At 30.5% G+C, this 8,800-nt stretch overlaps 1 protein-coding gene across 1 annotated transcript in view; it reads left to right on the top strand.

Annotated features, from left to right (window-relative positions):
* Nucleotides 1-4,883: 4,883 nt before the first annotated feature.
* The window catches only part of LOC117115408, an 11,638-nt gene continuing 7,721 nt past the window's right edge, over nucleotides 4,884-8,800 (top strand). The window contains exon 1 of the mRNA XM_033259185.1: nucleotides 4,884-4,974. The gene's annotated coding sequence lies outside the window, so the exon portion shown is untranslated. The remainder of the gene's footprint in view (nucleotides 4,975-8,800) is intronic.

Raw genomic sequence — 8,800 nt, 5'->3', positions numbered from 1 at the left:
TCGACATGAATACAATTATCATGTTCACGAACTGAAGACAATCTTAACAATCCTGGATGTAATCTAATATTGCATAACTCTCTCATCACCCATTATAACACTTTCTTAATTATCATTATGCGTGAATGATTTACCTCAGGGATTTTGATTCATTTTTCAAGGCTGGGAGGTGGATTAAAAAAAAATCTTGACTAGATAATAAATGTTGTCTGATCCATAAATAAAGATGATTAAAGTTTACTAACTATTATTTCAATACTGTATTACGATGAATCTTTTTAATTACATAAACAGATAGTAAGAAACAGGTGAACAGGTACTGTAGATAAATACTGTTCAAGTCATGTAAAGATGGTACATGTACAGGTATATGGTAACAGGTAGGAGTCACTTTTTTTCTTGAGAATATATTTCCCATTTACTGTTGTAAGAAATAAGCACGCTTATCACACAGATTAACAAACTGTTATAAGTAATATTTTAAAGCACATCCATGTTAAAGAAATTCTTGAGGTACTTGAGAATAAAAATTAATTTTAAAAACACAAATAATTGTCTAAAAAAATAAAAATAAAAATTCTTCTACAAAAACAATAATAATGTTACAACACTACCACCTAGTACCCATTAAATCAAACTGTAGAAGTTAAAACCCTTTGCCCAAACACCAATAAGTGGCCAGCTTTTAGATTTGAACCCACGATCTTTTAATTGGAGGCACAAATCCCAACCACTGCACCACACACACTTCAAGTACACTATAGTTTTCACAAATTGTTTTGAGTTACACTGGAAAAATAAAACGGAAATACTAGTAGAATCTAACAAATATGTGTTTCCAATTTGTAACAGGCAACATATCATCGGCTCACAATTGTAAATATATATACAAGGCCAATTCAATTCTAATTCAGCCATGCCAAAATAATAGGTTGTTTATTCTAAAAATTAGGAGACAATATGCTGACACATAAACGCACATGCTAAACTGCATTTACATAAAGCGGTTCAAAAACCTGGTCCCCACAAGTATTTTCAATAGGAAACCATAGTGTGGTTAATGAATCAGTCTGGCGTAAGCTTCACTCTCATATATCAACATCACCATTTTCATAAGATAACTACAATCTATAGATGCAGGTTGAAAATTTAAACATCATCATGCTGTGCATCTTTTGGTTGGCTGTGATATTGTTTGCAGCCTAAACTTACATCTAGATTATGACACTTGTATAAGTAGACACATGTATACTGCATAATTCCCTTTTCAATCAAAAGGCAATTTTTAGCACTGACATGCCTAATTCAAAGCCAATGATGATTTTTTTTTTATATTTATAAAAGTTTACTCATTCAAATCATGCCCTGGGCTTTTTCTTGAGAAAAGGCTGGTATATAAAATTAGGTGTAAGGTTAGGGTGGGCTTATGCTCGAAGTGGGTTTATACTCAAGGAACTGCTCAGTATTTTCCCGAAGCCGTTTTAGCCATCAATTTTACCGGTAAAAATAACCGGCCAACCAGTAAAAATTTAAGAGTTTGTAAAATTTTAAAAACTACTGAATAGGCCTAGGTAAAAATTTATAACAATAAAATCTACTTTGTTTTAATAGAGCATTACAAAAGTGCTTCAAGATTATCATCAACATTATTATTATTATTATTGTTGCCAATATTATCAATTATTCTATGGTTTATACTGTATAATTTGTATATAGTATAATTATTATTAAATATATGCATTCACTACATAAGTGAGATTTCACCACAAAATGAGTCACATGGTTGAAAAATCAAAAATTGAGTTTTAGCATATAGATGACAAGCATTATGTAGTATGGTCTTTGAATGGCTTTCCAAGTGTAAATAGATCTAGAGATGTGAGCATTTGAAGCCAATTGTATAAGAACCTGGAAGAAAAGAAAATTATATTCAACAAATTAAGTCTGACAATGGCATTTCCGTCCATTCTGATGTGCCACATAGCCATAAAATTTTGTACCTCAGCCCCAAAAATGATAGGGAAATCTTTTCCTAGTCCTCTCTAATTCTAACTTAAATTCATGGATCCACCGCTGCTATTACTATCATCATTATATTAATATAATTATAATGATTATCATTTATTACTATTAAGTATTATCATCATTATTATTATTATTATTATACATTATCATTATTATCAGTAGCACTTATTATTATTTACATATTTAAGTAAACCATGTTGTCATTGAACAATCTTGTAATCATTTATTATGTGTTTCAAATACAAAGGAAAAATTGCATTTGATCCACATTATTTTCTTTGGCATTCACATTTTATTCTCAGACACAAAAGGAAGAATTTCTTCATACTTATTTCATCTTTCTTTTACAGACTTAAGTTATTGCTTCATTTTTGTTATAACATCAAACATTCTCTACACATCAACTCTTTTCCAAATTCCACTTGACAGTGGTTCACACAAAATTAACTATAATTTATCTTTTTTTTTTTCAAAATATTATTTTTAATAAAGAATAATACTGTGGTATGCACACTCCATTTCCTCAAATTTTTTCCAAGTAGTAATAAAATGTATTTTCAGCAGCTTCCTTTGAATCACTGATAACACAATTATTTTTTGCATTGATCGTAAACCGAAAATAAATTGAGAAATGGTTTAAAAAGAGAAGCAGGCAATCAGAACAGCAGAATCCGGCGGCAGAGACTGTCAGGTAAATGAAAACAAATGTGGTTTGGTTGCCTACTGTAGATAAAGAACAAGATAAGTATAATTGTTCCAGAATGCCAAAAACAACTTGACATAGTATTCTGCATAGCTTTACTTCAGATAAATTATCAGGATCATTAAAATCGTGATCATTAAAATCGAACTCCTTTCCAGCCAACATCACTAAATATAAGTATATACTAAAAACTCGAAAAGCTAGGTCATAGGTGAATGTCAATGCTTATTCCAATATTTATTTACAAAAAAATTCTGCATTCATCATAACATCTGATCTTAATACCATTTTATACACATGCGCAGATCGATTCGCCAGCAGCGAGTCATCGCCAGCAGCAGCGAGTCGCCAGCAGAGAGATGTCACTGCAGCAAAACACTATTGTACACGGTACCAACGCTGTTCTAATATAGACAATGGGTCGTGCTCATGTTATTTGTTATATTTTTATTATTCATTATTTTCACTTGACTCGCATAAATAATTTTGTTCGAAGAACATTTTATGCAGTTGTACTTCGCAGCACTTCACTTGCAATTTGCAATTTCTAGTAATAATATAATTATAATGATTATCATTTATTACTATTAAGTATTATCATTATTATTATTATCATACATTATCATTATTATCAGCAGCACTTATCATTATTATTTACATATTTAAGTAAACCATGTTGTCATTGAACAATCTTGTAATCATTTATTATGTGTTTCAGATACAAAGGAAAAATTGCATTTGATCCACATTATTTTCTTTGGCATTCGCATTTTATTCTCAGACACAAAAGGAAGAATTTCTTCATACTTATTTCATCTTTCTTTTACAGACTTAAGGTATTGCTTCATTTTTGTTATAACATCAAACATTCTCTACATATCAACTCTTTTCAAAATTCCACTTGACAGTGGTTCACACAATATTAACTAATCTATCTTTTTTTTTTCAAATATTATTTTTAATAAAGAATAATACTGTGGTATGCACATTCCATTTCCTCAAATTTTTTCCAAGTAGTAATAAAATGTATTTTCAGCAGCTTCCTTTGAATCACTGATAACACAATTATTTTTTGCATTGATCGTAAACCGAAAATAAATTGAGAAATGGTTTAAAAAGAGAAGCAGGCAATCAGAACAGCAGAATCCGGCGGCAGAGACTGTCAGGTAAATGAAAACAAATGTGGTTTGGTTGCCTACTGTAGATAAAGAACAAGATAAGTATAATTGTTCCGGAATGCCAAAAACAACTTGACATAGTATTCTGCATAGCTTTACTTCAGATAAATTATCAGGATCATTAAAATCGTGATCATTAAAATCAAACTCCTTTCCAGCCAACATCACTAAATATAAGTATATACTAAAAACTCACGACCTCGAAAAGCTAGGTTGTAGGTGAATGTCAATGCTTATTTCAATATTTATTTACAAAAAAATTCTGCAATCATCATAACATCTGATCTTAAAATATTTTATTCAGTATGAATTTGAGCACTGAATACCTATAAGATATATTATTTTGTTGAGGGTTCTTAAGCAATGTAGCTGTGAGTTCTTGGTTAATAGTATAAGAAATTTCAATTCTGGGGAGAAGCTTTCGAGTAATGACACACAAATTAAGAATGACATATCACTTGTTAAAATTAGAATGCAAAAAAAAAAAAAAATATTTAATGCCTTCTAGTGAAAGTATTTTGGTCAGGGGAAAATAGTAAATGAATTAATGAGATATAAAAACTTGAGGATGAATGTATTCAGGAATTTATAGTCTATGCCAACAAATAAATAAGGCATGTTACCTTAGGTAGGGAAATATATTTCATTAGTTGAGGTATTTATTTTATATGAATGACTGACAGGCCTGCAAAAACCATGGTTAAATAACTTCCACATGATAAATAATTCAACCATATGCAAGGAAGTTGTCGTGTTTTTTTGTTAATTGCTTGGCTTAGAATAAAAAGTTAAAGTGAATCTGTACTAACAGTAGACTCCGATCCTGAAACTCATTCATGCATGCAATGACAGTGATTCTACTCATGAATATTCAGTCTTCCTCATATTAATATGCATGGGTTATCACTTTCATAGCCTGCACAGTACACATGTGCTTCACTGAGTGAACAGAAGCGTTACATTCGTGTGAACAAGTACACAGGTTGGTAGCGTCAATAAGTTCAGATCAGATTTTGTTATTCACAAAGCAGGAGCTAAATACAGAGATTAGTCGAGAGAAATCTACAGGTACGGAGAAACCTTAACTACTTTCAAACAAAGGACTTAATTTTATTACTGGTAGAGATAGCTTTTTTTAAAAATACCTTCAAGTGATTTTTCCTGTTGGTGTTTTTTGTTAGCAAGTTAATGTGTACGCTACTATTGCCAAGAGAATTGGATCTCTTGATGACATTTTCATGGATATTGGCAACTAAATAATTAAAATACTACTATTGATACTGTGCATGAATGGACTTTACAATGAATTACAGTCACAGAGGTAAGTGGAAATATAAAATTGAGGAAGTAATCGTGGCAAAGACAAGCCAAACCAGTCACTCGTCACAAATCCTATTTCGGAGATATTGCCAATACATGCTGGAATATCAACATTTTTGAAATCTATTTTATTGCACTAAACTAACCTTTACCATATCTATATATCATGCTATGCTGCTTTTTTCCCCATTTTCAATGTTAAAACAACAATTTTTAATGATTTGCAGATGGTTTCTGCCTGAGAAATGCCCGAAATCATAAACTTTGAAGGCTGATTTTTCAAATACTGTTCCTTAAACAGCTGAATATTTAAACTCCTGTGACTTCATAATGAAATGTCGGATTTAAATTATTCTTGTACCATATAGCTCTCATTTTACTGTTAAACATTGTATTAATAACTAAAATTGGTTTTTGCGACAAGTGACTGGTTTGGCTTGTCTATGCCACAATTGAAAGGTTTAAATAGTAAGAAAAGTTCAATGAGTGACAAAGAGATAAAAAAAAAAACGACAGAGTAATCTAGCTTTTCAATTATAAATGATCATTGCTACAACAAATTTTAAAAGCAATGCCAGAAAAAGTAATATATCTGTATTTCTGATGAATACTTATTGTATTTAAAATGTAGAAACAATATTTAGGCCTGTTACATTCAGGTGTTATTTACTTAGGAGCTGTAACTGATTGAAATCAAACTGCAAACTGGACATTATAAAATTGATTATTAATTATAGCTTTATTATTACCAATATAATATCATTATTAATTATCAGATTTAATTATCTTTGTTAAATATTAATAGAAGCTACTAAAAATTTCCTTCTTTTCTGAATCATAATACAAGAGCAAATATGTTTAATTACTGTTGAAAATGAGTTACTATACAAGCCCCAAGCATTAATGAATTTGAAATTGTTTTCCAACATCAATGAAATGACCAATCAGATATACTAAGTTGTTTCCTTTAACATTATTGGATATAAACTGAACTGATCTGGTCTGGGAGTGCCTTTTTTTGGCACTTATAGGTGAATTAACCTTAACTTAAATTTTGTTCACCTTTGACCTAATCAAGGTGGGTCTAAGATGGGTGTGGTCTAAGATGGGTGTAGCCCATCTGTTGAATGATGGCCCATTTTTCGGGGGAAATGCTGATGCCACCGCTGTTGTAACAGCATACACAAATATTCAGGATGTGGATCTGGATGGATACTCGTTGATTATCAGGATATTTGTATTTATGCTGGATAACTTCAGGCATTTTTTATTGTGATAGTAAAAAAAAAAAAATAATGACAGCAAAGAGAAACAGGTTTTTAAAATGATTTGGCCAACATGCCTTCATTTTCAACATTCATCGATATTCAGGATGCATCTGGATTGATCATTCCTTTTCCGTGATGACCATGACGATGAATAACTTGTAGGTTTATGTAACAGCCCCATCGATATGCAGAGGATGGGTTGGATTTCCATGCTCCAACATGACAACTACAACAAATAACTTCTGGATTTTTCTGATCATTAGATACATTAAATAATTAGCGAGCATATCATAAACATTTATCATAAGTTACTTCTATGCATTGCATGAATGTACACTAAGGGTTGAATAGTAATTCTCCAAAAATCAGAATCTATATGAAGATTTTCTTCTTGGCTATTAACATTGAGTTATGTTGCGGTGAATATTTTGCCGTATTAACATCTATATCAATATTGACGCTTGACAGAAGCACTAGTTTCTGCACGTGGTGCTTGCACTCGCCAATTATTTGATGGAAACTCATCCGTCTAGGAACAGGAACTGACATAAACCTTGGGTAATAGCTATAGAAATTCATTTGCCTAGGGGACAAAAATTACTACTGGATATAACTAGTACCTTCAAAAATTATTTATTGGAAACTTCTGTATAGAAAAAAAAGTGATGCTGGCCTACTAAAAAGGATATTGGAATGGTAGTTGTAGCTAGTTGTTTAAGATGTTTCCTTTACAATTCCGAAGTCATAGGTCCAAATCCTATGGGTGGAATTGTTGTTTTCTCATAAAATTACTTTCCTTTTGGATATAAAATAAATCAGACAAATAGCTAGAAAATCCAACTACAAATAATTTATGAAAACTTATTTAAAAAATGAGGTTTATTATATGCCTGGAGTACAACAGCCTACTAATATTACTACAGTATGAAATTCATCTCTCTAGCACTAAACCACTTGACTACAGTAAATGAAAAGCACAAATCTATCAGCGTAAAAAAAAACAAAAACTGACCAATGCTAATTTAAAGAAAAAATGTTTCTGATTTCCTCCAAAATCTATTTTTAAAATTTACATTCACAAGTGGAACCCTACATAATCCGCCAAAATTTAGTCATAAATGCTGCATCTTTTTTCCCGAAATCTAAAATATTATCTGTCCAAATTTTGCTGTTCTGTATTTGATTTTATATACATGGTACTTAAAAAAAATAATTTAAAAATATAGCTTTTCCTAAAATAAAATGTTGCCTAGAACCTGGAAATAGTAATACAGATCAGCTTTGAAAAAATTGACTATATATATTTCTGTAAATAGCTACAGAAATGTATCTACTTCAAAAATTGCAAATGCAGAACCATGTACTAAAAAACCTATAGAAATTCATATACAAAGGGGAAAGATGAAAAAATTGTAAAAATAAATAATGGTTTTAAATTTAGATTGTAGTACAGTATATCTAATTACACTTGGAAGATTTATGGATACAATTAATCTAAAGTAATGAAATGATGTTGAAATTTACACTACATAGATATAATGGGGATACGGTTGGTATGAACACTAAAATTGCTTCTCACAAATAATGGAAAGTATTAATGAAATGTGTATGAAATATTTCCATTGTCAATAATAATACCTACTCGATACAATTAAACATATGGAGTCATAAACATTAAAATTGATGAGTAACTTGTTAATTATGGGTTGATGATGATGAGGATACTCTATCAAGTAACTGTCATTGTACAGTATAGGAGGCTGAAAAAAGGAGATATTTTTAGTTGTAGGATTTTATGTGAATGCGCACTTTAAGTATGTTGTAACAGCATACACAAATATTCAGGATGTGGATCTGGATGGATACTCATTGATTATCAGGATATTTGTATTTATGCTGGATAACTATGGGTTGATGATGATGAGGATGCTCTATCAAGTAACAGTCATTGTACATTATATGAGGCTGAGTAAAGGAGTTATTTTTAGTTGTAAGATTTTATGTGAATGTGCACTTTAAGCCTAACACAAACACTTGCTTGCTTAGACCAGACAATTACTTAAAGGTTAAAAATAAAATTGTTCATATTCAGAAAAAAAAAATTGTAAATGTTACACAAGATATTAAAGTTGGAGGACACAAAAGACCTTCATTTTCAGAGAAGTAGCAATTAAAATACATTTAAAAAGATAGAAACAATTTTTTTTAAATAGAGTTAATTTTATGGATGAAATGAAATGTTTACATTCAAAGAATGATTTTTTGAAGATCTTAACCTATATATATATATACTGTATATATATACG

This window comes from Anneissia japonica, unplaced genomic scaffold, assembly GCF_011630105.1.
Source record: "Anneissia japonica isolate Jap-2015-1 unplaced genomic scaffold, ASM1163010v1 scaffold199_len4679917_cov187, whole genome shotgun sequence".
NCBI classification, from domain to species: Eukaryota; Metazoa; Echinodermata; class Crinoidea; order Comatulida; family Comatulidae; genus Anneissia; species Anneissia japonica.
This window is presented reverse-complemented; position numbering and strand designations above follow the sequence as displayed.